The sequence below is a fragment of the Centrocercus urophasianus genome, unplaced genomic scaffold (genome assembly GCF_019232065.1).
Source record: "Centrocercus urophasianus isolate 14NV4802_14NV808 unplaced genomic scaffold, USGS_Curo_1.0 seq_19, whole genome shotgun sequence".
Lineage (NCBI taxonomy): Eukaryota > Metazoa > Chordata > Aves > Galliformes > Phasianidae > Centrocercus > Centrocercus urophasianus.
Genome location: NW_024884744.1, coordinates 2,751,565 through 2,774,570, shown reverse-complemented (window position 1 = coordinate 2,774,570; position 23,006 = coordinate 2,751,565). Strand labels below are relative to the sequence as shown.

General features: G+C 39.4%; 1 long non-coding RNA gene across 1 annotated transcript in view; it reads left to right on the top strand.

The window, feature by feature from the left end:
• LOC122161151 overlaps positions 1 to 22,389 on the top strand; it is a 28,670-nt gene extending 6,281 nt beyond the window's left edge. Inside the window, exons 2-6 of the long non-coding RNA XR_006169112.1 lie at positions 8,080 to 8,167; positions 20,434 to 20,538; positions 20,881 to 21,034; positions 21,125 to 21,241; positions 21,431 to 22,389. This is a non-coding gene — a long non-coding RNA (uncharacterized LOC122161151). The remainder of the gene's footprint in view (positions 1 to 8,079; positions 8,168 to 20,433; positions 20,539 to 20,880; positions 21,035 to 21,124; positions 21,242 to 21,430) is intronic.
• Positions 22,390 to 23,006: the final 617 nt, after the last annotated feature.

Genomic DNA, 23,006 nt, shown 5'->3' with positions numbered 1-23,006 from the left:
CTTGTGGAAGTGATTTTCCTTTCCCAGTGAGTAGTGTGACTGGAATAGCAAGAGCTGGTAATGTCAAAAATCACTGAAATGCTTTTTCTGTGATGATGTCCAGAAGGGTAGATGAGTGCTTGCTATGGAGCTGGTGTAAGTGAGGAGCTGGCAGCTGGTCCTCCTGCCTTCTAACCAGCCCTGGATGCTGATTTCCTCTGTGGATTTAGACAAATCCTTTAATATTGCTTTTGTGGTTTACCTCTCTGTAGAACGCTTATCTCTGTACTGTGGAGGCATAGTGGGAATATACAGAGCAGCTGTCTGTGTTGAGAACTATTTATAATATATTATCGACTGAACTAAATGTTTGCAATGAAATTCTAAAGTACACAAACCCCAGATTTGTGTGCATTTGCCTAAAGGGTGACACCAGGGAGGACTGTGGGCAATACCTTCATCAAGTACTGGTGGGCATAGTAAGGAGAGCTGGTGAAGTAACAGCCTTCTTTGCTCTCAGCTCACCTTTTAATCATGGCTCACATGGCATGGAAAATATCTGTCTATAAAGAGAAGATTGTTAGTGGACCTCAGGAAATCCCATAAAATCCAGGATCTACCTTTGAATTCCTGTAGAGTTCATGCGAGTAGAATTTAAAGCAGATTTTATCAGCAGTGGGTTTTTTTTTTGTTTTTTTTTTTTCAGAAGTTAAAAAGTACATTTTTTCACTCTAGTTTAAGAGTGAGAATTGATTCCCGTGGTTCCTACAGCGTGGATGCCCTGTGAGGCTCCTGGCTGTGTCAGGTGCCATATGGAGAGATGGTGTTCCATTCTTGGTGGTTGGTATCCCACGCACTTCAGTACAGGAAAGCACCCAAAAGGGAAAGAATTGCGCACTTGCTCCTGCTTGGGTTGGAAAATGCTGTTAAAGGGAACACTGAGACTGCCATCAGACTCTTTTTTTGTTGTTGTTGTTGTGCCAACTTCTGAATCTGGTTAAAAACTGCCCTAGGGTGGAACTGCGTTTATATCATAGAATGGCCTGGATTGAAAAGGAATTCAAAGATTGTCTAGTTTTAACCCCTGCTATGTGCAGGGTCACCAAGCACAAGACCAGACTGCCCAGAGCCACATCCAGCCTTGCCTTGAATATCTCCAGGGATGGAGCAGCCAAAATACATTCACCCATGCACGTCATTACCCATGTTTGCATTGGCTTAATTGGATTAGCTTGCCTGATGCTTCTTCTGAATAGCTTTAATGAAGACAAGAAGTTCTTTTATCTAGACTGAGCTCTTATTATTTATCATACAGATAACATAACAGAAGTACCAAAGCAATTTATTGTAATGTTTTACCTTGTGTGTGTCTTCGTAGCAGTAGCAAGAAGCTGTGTGTCTGGAGAACCTTTGGAGCCCTCTTCTCCTGCCCCTGCTATACTTCTGTATTTCAATGCCTCGCTGCCCATCATCTCAGCATTCTCTGCACAAGTAACCTTAACTTAATGTCGTGTTTCAGATGCTACATACTTCACACTCAACATTATCTACTGTAACTCTGCACATAAACAACTAGCAGCATTCTTAGGAGCTGTCCTTTGCATGCCTTACATCACACTCAGATGCAGGTCGCGTTTGCAACTCAAAATATGTGCAATGTAGTTTCATAAATTTTACAAGGAGCAACACAATGTAATGAGAGGTGTGTCATCTTCGGTTTCTCACTTGAGAGGCAGCAGCACAGCACCAGAGATTTATTTGCTATCCCAGCTTTTGTGTAGGCAATAGTGCATCACTTTGCTTTAGCCTGCCCATAGGTATAAAGATGTTTTGCAAAAGGGAAAAAGGTCAGACAGCAGTCCACCAGTAAAGACAGCAAGGAAGGAGATGTGGGTTTCTATTCCAAGTGTGCTGCGAGCTAGAGTGAGGAGAAATATAAAAAGGAAAGAACTGTTCTTTGAATCTGACTAACCTCTCAGCTTGTCTTTAGGGGTTTGAAATAATGTCTGCGTCGTGTTCAAGTGCAATCGTTGGAGATGAAAAATCCCTGTTCTGCAGCCTGAAATTAAATTACTGTGGAGATGATTCCCTCCCACCTTGAGTGAAACTCATATTGGGGCTGATGTTTCAGCGTTAATTTTGCTATCCTGTGAGATATGTCTGTGAGTGGAAGGGATGCTCTTGTGGTGTCTTGTGGCACCTGCAGTGCCAAGGGATGGAAGAATGGCTGGCAGGAGCAGCAATGCACAGACCTGTGCTGCAGCCTGGAGGGGCTGCCATAGATCATCTTTTTTTCCAGTATCATAGAAACTATGTATGCATCTTAGCAAAAATGAACAGATTATAGCCCTCTAAATCAAGGCAAATGCATGCTGGCATTGAATACTGAACACAAAACTGTGTGCAACGTGCGTTGGGAGGCTGAATTCACTTTTCAGTTAACATGGGTGTCAGCAGCACCAAGGGTGCACACACCAAGTGAAGTCTGAAAGCTGGAAGGTATTACAGAGTCATATTAAGTGTCTTGCACAAACAAATTTGAATGGAAAACAGCAAAACAGTTCTCCAAATAAAGGTGCAATGCGTTGTCTAGTGATGTGATGTATTGTCTGGTTTTGTTCTTATTTGAGACACAACCAGTTAACAGTAGGGTTACAGCAAACATGATTCAGGTTATTGGTTTTCAGACATGATTCAGGTTATTGGTTTTCCAGGGGAACGCTCCTTGCATGGCTTTGTGTGAGCACATCCCTCTGGATGCAGAGCCTCAGCAAAGCAGGGAATGTCTCCTGCATAGCAATTCATAGAAATGGGAGGCCGTATTACTGGCTGTGTTTTAAAAGCTTGCAATCCCGAAAGTCAGGGTTCTTTCATTTGTTTATTGATTTGCCTTTTGTAATAGTAGCCCATATTCTTCAATAGGATCGCCCATCCACAGGGTTAGGAAACCTCAGCAGATGATGTGGATTTGTTGTGATCAGAATTCCCAGTGAAGGCAACTATGCAATCAGAATATCGAAATGACCGATGCTCTGTTGCTCAGGAAGGTTTCTATTTTGGCAACCAGCTGCAAAGTAGGTGCTCAGCAAAGAGCAATGCTAGAAGTGTACAAAAGGGAAATGAAAAAAAATTTTTACCCTTGGTTACTTCCTATGAATTCATAATCATAATTTGAGAGAACCTGACTGACTGAAAATCAAAAGTCTTAAAGCTTAAAGTGAATATTATTTTTGAAATGGAGTACTTTAGGAGCATTTGGATGCTTTAAATAACTGTGTACGTGTTGGATGTCACCATTTCTTGTATTATTAATAAAAGTAGCATCTTTGCATCTTCCGATTCTAATTATTTCTCTAAATATCTCCAGGAAATAGAAGCACAAAATAGCCAGAGTTGAATAATACTGAGTAAGCATCTTCTGGAGAACGTGCCTGTGAGATGAGTCATGCTCACGTTTACAGCTGGACATGGATCTACAAATCATAAAATAAGTACAAATTACAGAATTGCTAACTGTGATAGTTACCGTGAGATCCAGATATGAGTCAGTACCATCTTGCTACGTGAGCATCTCCACTAATCTCCTTACACATTTCTCTATGTTGGATCATATTCCTTACTCTATAATCATAATATAACCGATAGAACACCACAATCAGTTATCCAGTTGTATTTTAGAGGTGTGGCAGACTGCCTTGGTGGAAACACTGCAGTAATGAGACGAATTGTTTTGGTGTTATTTCTCAGAAGATGGGAGTTATGTAAAGCACTGAGTTGTCAGGAGAAACCACCAGACAGTCTCTGTGAAGGAGCATTTGTTACATGCAATGCCTGCTACGTTTACACCCATGTATTGTTGTTTAGCATTTCTCTTTAGAAATTAAAACCTTTTCAACTGTATCGAGGTATGAGACAGAAGGAAATGGACTCCTTCACTTGCTAATTATATTGAGGAACTGTATGATTAACCTTGTGGAGGAAAGAAGATAGTGCTGGTACATGGCAAAGCGCTGGTAGAACTAACTGTGGATCTTGGGTTTTCAATGGAAGCCACCCTTCTTGGCTATTGATTTGTTTTAAAATCTTTTTTAATATTCTCATGAAAATGTCAGATGTTTTCCAGAGTCTGGGATATAGAGGCTTGATTTATTAGAAAAGGTCAAGAATGTGAATTTTTCCAACTACATTTTTTCCCAGTGAATGTGAATGAATGGATCACTGTAGCCAGTGAATTGAAAGAGCACAGTTCTACATGTAGTTGCAGTATCAGAGGCCCTTTTTCTTCAGCCTTCAGAAAGAAATTATTTGGGTGTTATTTATGCTCAAAAGATTCCCCATCCGCCCCCCCTCCCCCCCAAGCTTTTTCCAGTCTGTAGCTGAAAGCTGTGAAAATCTCCATTTTTCGTGTAAGAAAAGAAAGAGTCATAGAACCACAGGATGGCCTGGGTTGAAAAGGACCACAATGCTCATCCAGTTCCAACCCCCTGCTATGTGCAGGTCGCCAACCAGCAGACCAGGCTGCCCAGAGTCACATCCAGCCTGGCTTTGAATGCCTCCAGGGATGGGGCATCCACAGCCTCCTTGGGCAACCTGTACCAGTGTGTAGGATAGGGAAGAGCTCATCCAAAATAATAATAAATTTAAAAATTGAGGTTTTAACACAAACCTGAGATGTGACAGTTGTCTAGCCTTGAGTTTGGACTCAGGGATGTTGATGCACTTATCATTAAAACCAGATTTCCAAAAAGATGTTTTAAAACAAACAAACAAAAAAAAAGCCCCAACAACTCAGAGTGTTTAAAAATAAAAAAAAAAAAAAGTGAAAAAAAAAAAAATCTGTTTTTAGGTACAAGTAATCATTTTCTTAAGAGTCGTTTTGTATCAGTTTATTCATTCTGTCAGGGGCAAACGGTCCTAATAGGTAGTGAATAGTTATGGTCATTAACAAAATAGATCTCTGCCAATGTTGTTAACAATGCTACGTGTGCTGTTCTGACTGGTGAAGGCATACCTGCTGGATGGAGCTAGCTGTATGGAACAGCTACAGCACTAGCTGACCAGGCAGCATCTTATTAAATCAACAGAAATGATTCGAAAACCTTAAGCAACAGAGCATGCTTACGCTCAGTGCCCACCCTGTCAGCATCATTTGGTGCTAACTGTTGGCTTCTGGTAGCAGTCATGAAGGGTAAAGGTGGCAACAGCACAGAGGCTGAACCACCCCTGCATTTCAAAAGCAGCATCCCGAGGCAGGATTCAGGCACCTGGTCCGTGTACTGACTTTGCCACATGTGAATGTCTGCTCTCAGCCTACTGGCAAAATAGCAGAAGTGCAGTTGGTTTTTCTTTGGAAAGAGCAACCTGTCTTGTTGAAATAGGTTTGAGAGAAACAATTAAGTGGTGCTGGGTTGGGACAGGCTGAGTGCTCCCTTCTGTGAGCACCGTGCATTGCAATTGAATTGCACAAGGCACCAGTAGATTTGATGTGCTGGTTTCACCTTACCCTGAGGAAGACCCTGTTACTGTGTGAGGAAGAAAGGGACCAGAAAACAGCAGCTAAAGCCAAGGGGAAGATCCATCAAAAGCAGGTCACTCAGCAGCTGCAGTGCCAGCAGGTGTGACATCACCCCTGGGTGTGTGAAAAGGAGCTTTCTGAAAACTGTGACACCTGAGAGCTTCAGTATGTAGAGCAGGAGCTGAAGGGAGGAGAACTGTCTGAATCCTCACCTGGAGCAAGTGGCCCATCAAAAGAGAAGGTGGCAAAGCCCACTTTGAGCAGGAGGTGGAGGTGGTGATATCTCCTTTAGTCTAGCATCACACTAGGACATTTCTGATGCAGGGTTGTTACTGCAGAGGCTATGCTGCAGCAGCAAGGCCCTGGCTGCTGAGAGGAGTGAAGGCAGCTCTGAAACTGGAGAAGCCCTGTGCAGCATCGAGGGCACCATGTATGAACCACAGCAAGCAGACAGCGTGGGAACTGCTTCCCTTCTCTTCCCAAGAACTGGGGCTGCATAAGCACAAGGCACAGAAGTGCCTTAGGATGAATTTGGTTGGATTGCTGGCCACTAGGCTGAGGCTTTTGGTCTCTGGCTTGCAATCCTGAGCCTTGTGACACAACTAGTTAGGAATTACAAGCTGATATCATGTTATCTTTATCATGTGTCTTATGTTCAAAGCTGAATCGCAGTGTAACATTGACTTCTGGGCAATGATCTCTGAGTAGAATAAACAGTTTGTGACCTATCATCTGTGGCTTGTACATGGAGAAAACTATGAGAGGTATTTCCTACTGGAAATAAATTTTTCTTTCAAGACAAAGGCACGATCACTCGAAAGGCACTGCATGATTGCAGTGTGGTCACAGGGAGGTTAGATGCAATTGGTTTTGTCTTGCTCTTGCCAGTGACGTTTTTTATGGTATCATCTTATCTCTGATTTCTTTTACAACACATGTGCTCTAAGTATATTCTTGAAACCCAGAGGAAAAAAATCACATTGACGTATAAATGTTATCAAATGATCTCTGACAAATTATTAATTCCTGGGTAGCAATTGAAACTGTGTAATAATTTAGGTTGACTGGGAACTTTGAAGGCCATCTGATATAAACCTTTACGGAAAGCAGCGTTGCTTTTTTCTCCTCTTGGGTGAAACAGACTGTAGTATCTGCCTAATGCTTTCCCAAATGTTGAGTTGTAATCACACGTTCTCTATTGGCAGTCACGTAGGAGGTTCTGAAGCATCAGAGCCTTCTGAAATAAATATCTACCAGCACCAGAAATAAATATCCCACTATCCCTTGTGGAAGTTACAGAGGGCTGAGCTCTTTCTGCATGACCTCTGCAAGGCTGTTGGTAGTGCTGGCATTTGGGTAACGCATGGAGACTGCTGTCATACTCTGGAGTTGGAATGGCTTATTTAAGGACTACATATAATCAGTGTATTTACTCCAAGGTGATCAGCAGGAGAATACAAGTATGGGGCTTGTTTGCTATGAACAATTAAACTCACCTAAGCATCTTCAGAGTGTTTTGAAACCACAGTGCACTCCAGAGCATCACCACATCTGGTTGGGTGAATTCCTCTTCATCTTTGCCATTGATTAAAACATTTTCCTACTCCTGTTTTTGAATAGGTTTGGAGTTAAAGGGAGGTGTGGCTTAATTTAGTAATCTTTTCTCACATTTGTGACCCCAATCAGAATTCAGGTTCTGACTGGTGAATGGGAAGGTTGTGTAGTTAGTTGTTTCTATTGAGCTACAGGGTGGAATTCCCTCCTTAGAATCTATTCTTTATTTGCCGTAGCAATATCAGTACTAAACCAGATATAGCATCTATTTACAGTGATAGTGTACACAGTACTCTGCTTTTTTTTCTGGTGGATTTTTTTTTTTTTTTTTCTTAAGCAATTAGGATTTCCCTTGGATCCTACTTGTTTCACAAGAACATCTCCCCTCATATTTTCTTCATGCACTTCAACTTTCACGTATACCTGAATTTGACAGCTTGAACCTGGGGAGTTCAGGTCATTACAGATCATGAAGTTTGTTTGACCCATTCTAGTCACTTGTTATGTTTTTCTCAAGATGCTCTCTTCAGTCAAGAAAGACAGGAAGCACTGAGGGTTTTTGCTTCTGTATGTCAATAGAATACTTCCGAATTTGTTTTTTGTAGTTGTTGCAAAGAGATTGTTTCAAGAGGGATAATAAGTAAAAAATAGTGGTCAACTGTTTATCTTCCTGAAGCCCTCTTAATAGGTAAAGGCATGAAATGTTGATGTATATTTCTGTGTGAATGATAGATAACAGAAAGAACCAGTGGTTGTACTTTCCATGCTGAATTGTATTTTTGAAAGAAAAATCTCTAGAACTGAAGAAAACAATGTGATTTGCCATAACAGAAGCTTCAATATTTTTTACTTTTCTCTACCTCTGAAAGTATGACATGGATTGGAAGATGTGGTGCATTTTTTGTTTGCTCATAATTCCTGTTTTCTTGTGCAAAAATAGTGCACCTGCTCTTTTATCTTCTTTTTTTTTTTTTATTTTTTATTTCAAATTAAAATTTATTTTTTTTTTTTTTTTTTTTTTCCCAATTAAGAACTGGCCTGCAATTGTACTGAACCAAGAAAGGATCTCTTTTTGGTGACTATTTCCACAGAAGCACAAAATGAGATATGACTGTCACGGTCAGTGGAAAAATGTTTGGTGGTGTTTGGTTGTGATAAAGCTATAAATAAGCTAATTTACATGATGATTTATTCATGTTCAATTACAATGGTTTATTTATTTATTTATTTATTTATTCTTCTTGAGTCCTTGCAACCTTAAGGGCTGATGGGATATTTTGTAAGTCCTGCTGAAAACAGATAGCAGTTCAAAGGGAGAAAATAAATATAGAGTCGCATTTCCTGAAATATAACTCTGAAAGAATTCAGGCACCATTCCAGGACCATCTTACAGAAATGTGTCTCTTCAGATATTATCACAATATTTCGCTGGGAGTAGTGTGAATACAAAAACAAGCTTTTTGAGTAATGCCACAGCTCAAACGAAGGGTGATGTAATATACTACACTTTATAAATCGATCTAGGTTCAAATGTTCAGGAATGATTTATCTGATGGTGGCAGGCATCAATCTATTCCTTCCTTGGAGCAAAGTTTATTGAAAGTGTGAGCATTGCATTGTTCAATCTGTACAATTAAGAAAAGACTGAACCTCATTATTAAGACTGCACTGATAAGGAAACAATAATAACTGGAAAGATATCTACTTATTGGTACCTGTAGAGCTGCTGCTATCCTTTTGGTGATTCACAGTGGAATGTGTGGGGTGCTTTATGTGTGTTGGTTACTCTGAAAGTGTGGTTACAAACTCTGTTACACACAAATTACCTTTCGTTATTTTTTTGCTGTCTTTTATCTATAAAGACCAGAAACTGTGGTCACAGCACTCACAGGTGTACTAGCTGATGTTCTCTTGTGTTTCTTTCCTCCTGTAAGTAGTATTGATAGTTTACCTTTCAAGGCTCTTTACTTCTGTGCTGTGCAAAATGACACAGATAGTTATTGTTAGTAAAGGTGACGTGCTGGTAGCAGTAGGAAACCTTAAATAAGCTTACTGATGCATGTGTTTTCTGTGATTTTTTTGATGCATTTCTTCTAAAAAGCATCAATTTTGTAAAAACAGTATGAATTACAGAACTGTTATGGGCAAAGAGTAGAAAGAAGTGCAGGCGCAAGCATGTGCGGAGAGGCTGCAGCACAGAGCAGAGCTCCACATGAAGCTGATATCTTCTCCATCAACCCAGACCTGTAGGAGGACCCTGGGAGCAAGCTGGGGCTGCCAGTGTATCAGATAGCAAGTTACTTTAGCAAACATTCCTTTTAAAAGCCACAGTAACTGACCCAGGGCAGTAATCCTGCAACTAGGCTTCAACTGACCAAGTGCATTCTTCTTACGTGCCCACAGCAGTATTCTCCTGGGGTTCCTTTTCTTTCATCACGGCTTCTTGGTGATGAAGGGTTGGATGCCCAGACAGTGCTCTCTTAATTTCCAGTTTTCTCAGAGAGCATTTTAATGTTTGTAGCTCAGATTTTGAAGGAAAGACAGATTTTGGAATGACTCCTGCAGCAGCCGTTAAGAGGAGAGCACTGGTGTGGCTGCAGTAGGCAACCACAGGCTGAGTCAGTACCGTATTTATTTTTCCACTCTGATTGATAAGAGCTTGAATCAAGGTATTCAAAGTTCAAATCATTCAAATCGTTCTACACACTAATACTGTAGTTGGCACTCGGGAGTCTGCAAGAGAGTTTAAAGGAGAGTGTGTCATCTTCATTTCACATGGAAATGAAGTGCCCACAAGATGATATAGTTGTGCAGGGAGATTTGTCATGCAGAGAGGGTAAACAAATCTTAAGAACAAGGCAAAAAACAGCTTATATTAATGGGCAGAGCAATGCAAAACATCATGGCACTGAGCCTCGCGGTGACAATGATATTAAAGAAGCTCAGATGAGCTGCAAGATGCATGAGGCTCCTGGTTAATGAATGACAGCACTAATACCTCAAGGTGTAAAGGGCATAAGTGTGTGTTTTAGGTGAATGTGTAAGAACTGTACCAGGTTTTGGAGCTGCTTCTAATAAATTCTAGCTATTGTACAGAATTCCAAACCCCATCCAGGAGCTTGGGGCCATGCTCTCCAACCACCCTCTGGGACAGAACCTTTTCCAACCCCCACCTGACCCTCCCCTGATGCAGCTCCATTACCTGAGCATTTATTACATTTTGCTGCCCTATCTGTATATGCCGTTGTACAACAGTTGTATGTCCAGTTTTACATGAGTAAGTGTACCAGATGGCTTTGTGATAATCTTATTAGGAATAAATAATACAGGGTGAATGTTGTTAGGGGCTATCTAGGTGTGTATATATAATTTATGAAAATGCATAGTAGAGTATATGTAGAGACAACATCAGAATTCATGAAAAACCACTTTTATCTAATCAGAAGAGTAATCAGAAACCATCTGTAATTTTTGTATATATACATATATTATTGCCAGTCACTTTGAAGAGCTGCTATGAAATGGTTTCATCAGCTAATCAAATTACGCCATGCCATGATATGTATATTAGAGTATACATCTTCTTGCCTCCAAATTCTTGAAAACAAATGTGTTGAGAACATGATGTGCAGGGATACATGCAGGTTTTCATGTATGCTTAATTCTGACTTAGCTAATTAGACCTTATATTCTCACCTTCAAGTGTCATTATGCGAATGAAAGTGACCTATAATTACTGTGGAAGGCAGCAACACAGCAGCTGGGGACACGTGCTAGAGGTTTGCACTAGTGAAAAAGGTATGATAAACAACATTTCTATTACACATTTCTATTTTCCAGCTCATTATATGGAGCTTCAATAAGCCAATGTGGATATTGCAACAAAATATTAATAGTTGCTCTTTTGTATGTTACTAGTTTTTCGTTGTTTTAAGTGGAAACCAGTAACTCCTACTCATTCTCTTTTTTTTTTTCCTTTTTCCTTTTTTTTTTTTTTTTTTTTTTTTTAGATTTTTATTATAGAGTTAATATAGTTTAAATATATACAGCTTTGGCACATTAGCATGCTGACTATTAAACCGTAGTGTCAAGATGGATATATATTCTGGTCTAGTTCCAAATTAATTTCAACGGGTGCAAGAATGCATATAATTAGTGTTGGATACCAAGAATAGGCAGAAAATGAAAAAGTAGCACTTTTATTAACTCTCTGGAATTATTTAAACTGCTTGTGAAAACAGTAGCAATTTTGTTAACTCAAAGGTACGCTACTGTAGCTAAAATTTGCCCTGCCATCTGGTGCATGAGCACACAAGTAGGCATGAATAGGCCCTACTTGTGGTGTTGCCAGCCTCGCCTGTTCTAAAGCAGGCATGGAACTTGTATCCACGTGGGAAAGTCTCTACCATTATGTCAAAGCCTGTCAGCCACACTTCTTGTGACGAGATGGGATTGATAATGCTTTTCCAGTTCTGCCCTCTCCAAAAATTTACAGCGTACCTTTTATGGTTGTGACTTAACCCAAGATTTTTGTTTTGTGTTATTTTTAAAGATATAAGGCTCTAGTTAGCTGTCAGATCAACGTATCTGAATATGCATGCACGTTTTCAGGAGAGATCTGTAAGTGCTCAGAAGGTGAAATGGGTTTCACCTTAGGGGCGGTTGGGACAGGCAGCTGATGGGGCAAGGCCAGGAAGCAGCATGGCTCTGTTGACCTCTGTCAAAGCCTTTGGATTTGCTCACAGGTCTGAAAACAGGAAACTCCTGGTCAGATAGTTTCTACTAGGATATATCCTTCAGAAATCCCAGCACACAGATCTCTAGTTTGAAGGGTCTCTGCACCCTGATGCTGCAGGAGATGCTGGTGGAGCATTTTGTGCAGGCTGACAGGAGGACAGAGGCAGCAAATGCCCAAAGAAAGATACTGGTGCTCCAGAGGAATTGTGATGGCAGTATGAAAAAATTCGTTGGAAAGAGAATAACTTGGAAGATCTTATGCATTCGGCCTGTTGGGCTCCCTTCTGTTATTTTAACTCCATCAATCACATCTCACAGAAAAAAAAAACAAAACTTGGAAGCCTCTACTTTTAAAAGACTTTGTAAAAGTTTGGGATGCTTTGAAGAAATAGAGCAGAGGTTTGGCTGATTACAGCAGCGATAAGTACTGAAGGCCTTGGGTGGCTGCTGCCATGACAGCTGTATGTACTGCTTTGTCAAGACCTAAAATAACTCAGCTATGATTGTACTCACTTCTGCTGAGTAGAAAACCAATAAAACATGTAGTGATTTTATTTCCTGGCCCAGACTTACAGGTTGCCATCTATTCAGTGAAACAGTTTACAGTTTGTTTGCAGTTAGAATATTTTCCTTCCTTACATAGAAAAAAAAAAAAGACAGAATTTGCTGTCAATTTTTACACTTTATTGCTGTCTTGTGTTATTGCCTCTTTTTTGGCTCAATAGCAGCCATTATAGGGGTGTAAAGGGAAAACGGTGACTTTTAAAGCACACACTGCATGCATTGGGCTTTCCTTTTAAGAGTTTATTCTCTCAGTTCCAAAATAGGTGTCATAGTTTGTTCCTTATTGACTAAGATCCCAACCTACGTTAGATAACATTTGTTCTGATTGTCTATCTGCGCTCTTTCATTTCCAGTGCAATAAGCAAGCAAAGAAATCTGAAAGATTATATTTCTGTGAGGAAGGAAGGTACCTAGACTACTTGAATATTTGACTAAGTGGGTAGTAGAACTGATAATGTGCCGTTGCAGGGCTGTCAATGGAGGCACACACCAACTTACTGGCCATGTAGGCGTGAGTGTCTGATAGCTTTGCTGTCAGCCAAGCTAGGTGCAATTTGAGTATCGTATGCTGACAATAATTTAACAGTAGGAGCAATATTGCTTGATGTTGTGTATCAAGTGTAAATTGAAATGAGCGAAATTCTTCTGTTATTTAAAAAGAAAGCAAATGAGATCTTAGCTCCCAGTTCTTTTAATATAATTTCCTTCCATGTCAAATTCGAGCTCCATGTCCCAGAGCATTGTGGAAGCAGGATAAACCAAGAGGAGGCTGAAAACGTTTGATAATACATTACAAAGAGATAAAAGGTACTAGAAAACTTACTATTTGTCTTGGAAGAAATGATTAGAGCAAATTAGTCTAGTTTAATTATTACAGTAATTTAAGTGACTTGTGTATTTTTGCTGTAATTATAGCGCCACTAAAGCTGCAAATCCTGAAAAATAAATAGTGCCTTATTGAAGGCAGCTGTTGAGGCAATTACTGTGGAGCTAGCATTGGAGAGCAGTTCAATTCAATCAGGGTAGATTGCTAGCTAGTATTTCAGTTCAGCATTTTGTGATACCGATTCACAATATGAGTGCACTTCTGCAAAGGAGCTCCTATAGGAAACCTGAGCAGCTCTGCATCCCCACACAGACCAGCAACATGTGCTGCAGGGAAAGGTGCTGGTATAGTTGGTGGAGCAGTTAGGAAGAGTGAATTCATCTCAGCTAACTTTTTATTTCCATAAAGCCACTTTGGTTACCTTTGGGGATATTTTGTGGCAATGGGCAGGGCATCATTTAATAATCTGATTATTTTTTCTTTATGTTGTTTGAGGAATTGTTCTGGCTGGTGAATTGTCATCCTGCTGACTGGCAACAGAATTTTGGGGCCTCAAGGGGGCTTGTCCTCGGTCATCAGCAAGAAGTGGTCCCATCTCCCAGAAGCAAAGAAGGAAGCCTATTTTATTTATGTATTTATTTTCCAGAGGCCTTGAAGAAGGTTGTGATAGCCCTAACCAGGTGGTTGCTATTTCGTGCCAGACCCTGACCGCAAAGCCCGGAGATGCTTGTGATGCATAGAAAGAGCATGAGCTGGAACTCTAAGAGAGTGCATTTGGTTTCTTTCTCCATGTGGCTCATCTACACTATCTTGCCAAGTGGCTTGGTTTTTAACTCCATTTCTACTCATTTCTACCCTCGTTTCTGATTTGGGAGGGGTGAACAGTACCCGCCAGCTTCAAAAGGATACTAATGCTAATCCCCGTTTTGAAATCTCTTCTGCTTATGAGAAAACCAGATGTGATCAGGTGGAGAAGTCACCTAATGCCAAGGCAGCCAGCCCCGTTGATTCTTCTTGAGCTGTGAGACCCATTATCTGGTGTCTTCTCTGGATGCAAAGAAATCACTAAGAGAAAGGAACAAGGGTGAGCTGCAAACTTTTAATGGTTGTTAATGGCTGGGTGTTTGCAATGCAAATGTAGAGACCAGCCTGAACATTACCCAGTCAAGTCGGCCTCAGAAGGTACATTCCATGTAGGTACATTCCAAGGTAGGAAATAAAAGGAACATGTTCGGCTTTTCATCAAATGAATAATAGTCATTTTTTCTACACTACCTCTGCTGCAAGCTTCCCCCTCCCACTTGAGAGGTTTTATGCCTATAAAGGTGTTGTTCTGGGATTTAGATCACTTGATGCAAACATATTCGAAGTCTGCTAAATGCTCTTAAAGGAGCTAAAATGATCTCGGTGTTTGAAGTCCTAATTTTCTGTAAATATACAAGTGAGAAACTGAAACAGTGTAACGTGACTCTGGAGTAGAAGTCAGAACTTAGATACTTTATGCATTTGCCACCATCAGATACTGTATTTCTTTAAGAAACAAAGGAAAATAGTTGGCTAAATATAGGCCTGTGATGCCTAAGGACTGTATTGTAGAAAGCTGTAGAACTAGATAAGTGGGAAAATAAAAATTGAAACAGTACATAGATTCCAGTTCAAGCTTCAGGTCTAGCAGAGTGGAGCTATTTTTATGGCACGTGTCTAATGAATTAGAGTCTCCTTTTCAAGAACTGTGTTCTTTATCTCGCTGCAGCACACCTTTTGATTGGATTTTCAGGCCTTTAAAAATGCAGATTCAGGGTTATCGTGTTGCTTCCAGTCTTACCCAATTTGCCAGGGTATTGTTCAATACATTAAATAAAGATTGGAAGTGCTCGCTGACATCAGTCATTAGTGCCTGGCTCTCTTTTTGCAAGTTCCAAGTGCTGCCCTGCAGAAGGGAGGGATAATGAATTACTACACAGGATGTGTTGCGCCTTCAGGACAACTTGCATGAAACATTTTCTCCAGTGCTCCCCATAGGTTTTTCTCATCCCCTCCCTTTCTAGTTTCCCTCTTTGGGATGACAGTCATTCCTACAGTTATTACTGTCTCATAGTCCTTAATGAAGAGCAAATAAATGGATGTGCTGTAGTGTCACTGAATCACAGTGTCCTAAGTTGGAAGGGACCAATGGAATTCACCAAGTGATCCTATCAATTTGTAAGACTTCCACCAGACATTTGAGGTCCCTGACACTGATGTTGCAAAATTAAACTTGAAGTTTCAGGGTTAACTAATAAATATTGGTCTTGAAGTTTTATTTCACTGAAGGAATTGTTGTGTGTTTACTGTAATGGTGATTCATGGTGATGGCTTTCTGTATCCCAAGAGAACAGCATACGATCTAAATAGATTGGTAAAGCATGTCTACAATTAAAGTTGATGGGAATAAACTGCTGTCAGAGGGAGTAGTAATCTCTAGTGACTGTGCTTAAAAATCATCTAAAAGCTGCTCTATGCTTTCAAATTATGTAGTAAAACAGCCAAGTAGGCAACATCTCGTAGGAGGATCAGTGTACCTACAGGCCTGAATTTAATGCAATTTCCCTGTAAAGTAAGGAAATTGGAAATACAGGGTAAAAAAGACCATGTAAGTCCAAATCAGTCACATATTAGTTTGACTCGTGCTAATGGTCCATTATGTTTCCTCAAGGTACTGCCTGTAGTTCAGAAAGACAGGAAGTATTGAAATCTTTTGCTTCTGTACTTCGGTGAAATGCTTTCAAATTGAATTCTTTTTATTGCAATGGAATTGTTTTAGGAGCAATAAAGGCTAAAATAAAACTTCTTTACGATGAGGATGACATAGCACTGGAACAGGATGCCCAGGGAGGTTGTGGAGCCTCCTTCTCTGGAGATATTCAAGACCTGCTTGGATACCTGGATACTTGTGTGACCTGGTGTAGGGAACCTGCTTTGGCAGGGGGTTGGACTCAATGATCTCTGGAGGTCCCTTCCAACCCCTATGATTCTGCAATCTGGTGATTCTGTGAAGAAAAAAAAAACTCATATCAGATGTTTTTCCCCCTGAAGCACTGCTCACAGGTGAGCATTAAATTATTATTATTTCATCATGTTTCTAACGTGCACAGGCAGAAACAGTGGCTATTGCTGAATGTTTTACTATTGCTGAGTGTTTTACTTCTATTTTAGAAGATAATTCTGGATTTGGAATGTGTTTCTTAAATAAGCACAGTCATTTTGTCTATTTTTTATGTGTCCCTAACTATGGAAGAGTCGTGTTGTGTGGTCAAATGTCCAAGGACAGTTTTCTCTTAAAAAGTGAATTAAAAGGAATGAATATTAGAGCAGAGTGTTTTGCTGAGCACTATTTTTGACAGAAAGTTCTGATAAATAGGCAAACTTATATGACGATTTACTCATGTTTAATTGTAGCTTTTTCTTTAATCATTATAGCTTTGAGGTCTGGCGTGTTATTTTGGATGTTCTGCTGGAAACGTATGGTAGTCAAAAGAAAAAGTGAATAAACAGGTGTTTTGTTTTGGTACTAGACCTCAAAGAGCCTAGGCTGCATTCTAGGACTATTTTACATAAACATTTCTCTTCAGATATTACAATAAAAGTTAATGGGGTGGTATGATAACAAGCTTTGTGAGCAATACCTGAGACATTCTCCTGTGGATGAATAATAATTTTTCCTTTCTAGTGTCATACCAATTTTGGCAATTTACTTATTATTCTCCTATCGAGATGACTTTACATTCCTTTTGGATATATATCACCACCTGCAACTTCTTCCAATACATCTTTTCACTTTATGAGGTTCTTGTCAAAGAATCTCCAAATTTCTGTCCTTACTTTTCCTTTTCACACTTCCAATGACACAGCACTATGGTGAAACTATTGGAAAGGACAAAATATAAACGTGGTAACACTGGGAGGATCTACTCCCGCATCATTTTGGTGATGCTTTGGGGGATATAAATGTCATGTTATGTTCCTAATCTTGAAAAACTTTCTAGCAAAATTGCCCCTTTACAGGTCCCTTCATTACAGAAAACGAGATTTCAATAATAGTTACAAAACAGCCTTCTTGGAATAAAATTAGGTAAAATTGCACCTTTGTCACAAGATGTAATGTGCTGAATTCATTAGCTTTTGTATTTCCTTCATGACAAATTGGGAGTGCAATGCAAAGTTCTGTATTAATATAGTAACAACTTCTTTTGATTTAATATCAATTTTTTTTTTTTTAATGAGTTTGAGATAATTGTATCTGTACACAAAAGTATCACTGAAAAGTATTTTTTTCAACTGTCATAAACTTTATGGACTGTACAAGGTTGCACTGGCAGTCAAGCGATTCGCTCACTTGAGCAAAGTTTGAATGCGTGAGATATGCTGTTAGATCTGTAGTTGGTAAATGACCGATTCTTTATCAGTACTTCATTAATAACAAAGTTCAATATTAACTATAAGATGAACTATTTGCCAAATCTTGGCAGAGGGCATGCTAATGTTTTGGGTTTTTTAGGTGTTTTCCTCAGGGTGGTAGTCGCTATGAAAGTATTTCCCAGCTTAGCTTGGTCTGGCGTAACCCTTAACTCTCCTATTCATTCAAGGACAGAGGTAGAAAGAGTGAACAAAGTCAAATTAAATGCTGTGAAGCATTTGATGGGCTGCCTTTTCTCTTGGTGATGTTTGTTTCTCTGACATCGTGGGTGCAGCTAACAGCCCAAAAAGATGCTTAAGATGCTTACAACAGCTGGAAATTATTAGAAGTGGCTCCAAAACCTGGTACAGTTTTTACACATTCACCTAAAACACACACTTATGCCCTTTACACCTTGAGGTATTAGTGCTGTCATTCATTAACCAGGAGCCTCATGCATCTTGCAGCTCATCTGAGCTTCTTTAATATCATTGTCACCGCGAGGCTCAGTGCCATGATGTTTTGCATTGCTCTGCCCATTAATATAAGCTGTTTTTTGCCTTGTTCTTAAGATTTGTTTACCCTCTCCACATGACAAATCTCCCTTCACAAATATATCATCCCATGGCCACTTTATTTCCATTTTTTTTCATTTATTTCCATAAGACACACTTTCCTTTAAACACTCTTGCAAGCTACACTATTAGCGTATCAAATCTTTTTAACACTGAATTTCTTGACACGGACTGTCATTAATATCAATCAACAGAGTGGAAAAATATGATAGTTACTCAGTATAGGATAGCCTACTGCAATAACCAGTGCTTTCCTCTTCAAAATGAGAGCTGAGCTCCCATCCTGCCTCCAGCTAAATGCTCCTGGCCGTTAACTATCTCCATGCTGCACATGAAGGCCTGAACAGGGTCATGATCTGGGGTGAACTATTCAACCATGTGTCCCATAAAATCAGCTGTAGACAATGCAATGCCTCCTATAAGAGAAAAGATAGGTAAGACACAGAGAGAGAATGGAAGGGCAGGAGCAGGAGAATCAGCCAAGCCAAGGAAGAACCTGGTCCCATTATTTTCATTGTAGCACTGGCAGCCCCCAAAGCTTTGTTCCAAGTCTTGCAATATTTAATGTTTTCATTTAGACTCCCACACAAGATTACCAGTGATTACAGGAATATAATGTTTTTGGCATTTTATTTTATTTTTCAATTTTTAAGCAAACTGTGGTGATTAGAGAGAAAACTGTAAGAATTATCTGAACAGAAACCTTAAGGGTTTGTAAGGATGGGAGCTGAGCACTTAATACTGTATCAAAATGGGAGCTGAAGAAATTGAGATTCTGAACTCATATTATGCATGTTTTTCAGTTTTTATTATTAACTCTTTGCCTTTTTAAGATAAAGATCCTAAGCCTTTAATAGTTTTGTTTTGTATTGTGGACATCTATAATTTTTACTGAAAAAAACCAAAAAACAACAACAACAAAAAAAAACACCTGCAGAGTATAATGCATCTGAATAAGTAAGAAAGCTGGTTAGGAATCAGTACATGATATATAGTATTATAATACTTTATAATATAGGTGTATAAGTGTATATAGTATAATACAGTATATAATCACGATGGCTTTGCTTTGTTTCCTGCTCAATAGCAGCAAGAAACACAGATGCTGGCTGGAGGATCAGCTGCAGGTAGGGCAAGGGAAGTCATAGAAACAGTGAGCAGACAAGTTTTGACTGAAAACAAAAATACTCAGAGGGGCCAAAACAGTAATTTCATTCAGTAGTTGCTTTCAGAATTGTCTTTTCCTCACTCTAAAGGCATGGAGACTGCCAAGCTTCTAGCTTTCAGTAATGCCTTCATTTAATGAGCAGACAGCATTTCTTGAAAAAGTATCTAATCTGTGTTAGGTTAGTTTTACTCTGTGCATTCAGATATTTGAGGAGAGGTGGAGGACCTGAAGAAGTTGGGGGGAATAATGGCATAGGGACAGCTATTGAGCCTTGGGTGCCCATGAAAGCTCTCAGTTATCCCCTTTGGAGCATCCCAGGGATAAAAGCAGAGCAGCTTGGATGTGTTTGAACTTCTGTGTGCCATCAGCATCTAGCAATTAGCTGGAAACATTGATTTTCCTTTTTCCATCTTCATTTATAGGTGGCAAGGGATATCCTAAAATTCATATTCCAGCTGCAAATGACCAGTTCAAATAATTTGTAGGATGATTTGGATTTCTAAATATCACTAATGCAATCTCATGACTGTTGAAAGAATGAAGAAGACAACAGGTTTTGATCAAATAACTATGTAAAACTTATTTTGGTATTTCCATGTTTCGAAGCATGAATAGCCAGAGAAAATATGGTTTCCTTCAGGCAAGGTTGAAATTCCTTTCTCAGCTGCAAAGACAGATAACGAACATCAACGATGTGTAAGATTTGGCTCTTCTAGGATGTACCAGTTACTAGTTTGAAGAATAGCAGTTACTAATTTACAGATATAACCAAGTGATTTACATTAGTGATTATGGTTCAGACTATTGTGATGTTTATTCAATTTACAGTGGGTGCTTTTTCTGTTTCTCCTTTCTATCTTCACTAACTGTGGACAAGCAAGAAGTATAAATAAAATATTCTGTAACTGATTTGAGGTCTTATCATCTATCAGATCATCACAGGCACATGAGAAGCAAGTTCTGCTCTGACTACAGTAAAATGTTCAGCAGTGATTGCTATATTGCTGTAATTTAGAGATTCACAACAACTTATTTGCTTGCTTACAATAAGAAATGCAGAATTTCTTCCTCTTTCTACAGTGTACGTTCAGCTGGAAGTGCTATCATTGTAGTCACCATTTTGGCTTTTACTGGGCTGGAGCTTGAAATAACAACTCATAAATAACTCTTGGATTCAGCTTCAGGGTATGTTTGTTGTCTTTGTCATAATTTGTTGGCTCAGAGGTGTTATTAGAACCAGGATGATGGCCCACAGTTTAGGCATGCAGAGACTTATTTAGCTATGAAAGGGCAGAGTTTATACAATGTCTAATTGCATTGATCTTAGAACTGGACATACTTTGAAAACGAACTTCAAGCATGTTCTGCTTCTTCATGACAGTGAAATTATTCTACTGAAGTTATTTCTCTGACTGGTTAATAAACAAAGTAAAAATCTTTTGGCTGCCAAATGCTATAAAATGAAAAGTACTTCTATTTGAGACCAAGTTCTCACACAATGTTATCTCTAACTGTGATGCACTTCAGGAAAAGGAGACAGCTCTGAAGGAATTCATATCTGTATTCTTCAAAGTCCACTGAGAAAATAAATGTTTGCAATGTATTTCCCAAGGATTTCTCAATTCTTTCTCTTGACCATGTTTACATTAATCTCAGTTCAGTACATGAAGAACATTCCAGGGTAAGTATATTTTACTTTTTATTTTTTCTTGCTCAGTTCATCTTTAAAATTGGCTACTTTTTTATTATTGTTATCATTATTTTCTTCTAGATATAGGAAGGGTTTTTTTGTCCTTTTTGGAAACCTGTAACAAGTTGTACAACTTAACTGTGTCATGCCTTCATGCTCAGGTCTGCAGCTGCAATAACAATCTCCTAGGGAGCTCAGGTAAGACTTCTGCCTAGAAATTTCCATAAAAGAGCTGTCTCACACAGGCTTTCAAAGTCTCTGGTGAATATTGTGTTCACTGAAGCTTTAAAGAGGAAAAAGATGCCTATGTTGTGACAAGCATTTGGTTTCTAATAGACATTAATGAACTTTCTGAAAGTATTTTCTCTGTTATCCCTTTCCTTACAGAACTTGGGGCTGCCAGTAGAAGACCAGAGGGTGGTGGTGCAGTAAGCAAACTGTACAGTGAACACATCAGTTGTTCCATGCCTTCACTGATGTCTTAGCAAAGTGCTGAAGAAGTGATTAAGATGTGCAGTGAACTTTTTCAGGTTGAATTCAAGCTCATAATGCTTACTTTGTTTGGTAGTTTTGAGAGAAGATGAGAGGCCTTTATCCAGATTTCTATGTCCCCATCTGATAAAGACAATAAGGTACAATACATAAAAAATGAAGAATTATCAGCCTGACTTTTCCTCTACTCATATTTAAACACTTCCCAGGTCATTTAATAATTTCATACGTATCAAGAAAGAGAGAGCATGCACTGACTTAGTCTCAGAGTATAAGATACTATTGTCTAAACAGGGTGTGCTTGTCTCCAGCTTCTGCTTTAACACTGTACATTTATTCACAGAGCCCCACATAACTCACAGAGCCCCCCATTTTCTCTACAATAGTTGGAAATGTGCTGTAATATTTCACTTGGCACTTTTTGTAAGTTGGGCCTGTTATATTGGAGTTTCTAAAGTCTTATCTTTTTAAGTGTGAAGAGGACTTTATCTATCTATATCTCTATATAGACATTTTCATTTGAACACTGCAATAGGTCTGTTGTGATTTCAGTGCCAAATAAGATGATTGTGGAGGGCAGGAATATCATCCATGTGATCTGCTTGTTAATTGATGGATGGATTGTATGGTGGGTTCCCAGGAGTCCTCGAAGAGCTATGCTGAATTTGGATGGGTTTTCTGCTTGTGTGCATCTGCCTCATTAGTTTGCCAATGTGTCCAGAAATTCTTGGGAGGAAAGTCATTACCAGTATAAGCTGACTTACTGCAGCAGAGTTACAGCAGGAACAGGTTGGGTCTCCTGCCAACAAACCTTGCAGTTGTGTCACACAGAATCTGAGACACCAAAATGTTGATTTGGCCAAATTATTTGACTTTTGCTCACTTAGGATATCTGTTTTTGTTCTTTTTCCTCAAGAAAAAGTTAGCCATTACCCTATGTGAGCAAGACCTGTAGTGTTCATATATATGCATATATATTTAGATAGAAACAATAGCATATCTGTGCCTTGCTGTTTGGAGATGCCCTGTACGTGATCCCTTTGTTGCTGTTCCTGAGAAAGAAGCTCAAGCATGGGAGCAGCTATGGGACACTTCAACCATAAGTCTCCATGGAATAGCAATACAGTGATTCTTTGGAAAGACCAGACCCTATGCAGTTCTCTAGGTAAAAAGCTGCACACGTTGCTAATCAAACCATTCTAAGCATCTGCAGAATCATCATCTTCATCATCCATATGGAAGAAAAAAACATGAAGCACACAGATGATGAATGTGGTCTAATCACTACCTGATATCCAGCTAATAAGTAACTGAGCTGGGAGCAGAGAACAGACTTTAGGTCTTCACTCTGAACAGGAATGTGCACTTCAGTACACAGAACAGTGATAAGGACTGATATCTCCTACTGAAGGAAGACAGTTGTACCTTTCAGATCTCCTTACAGAGAAGGGAGAAGACACAGCTGGCAACT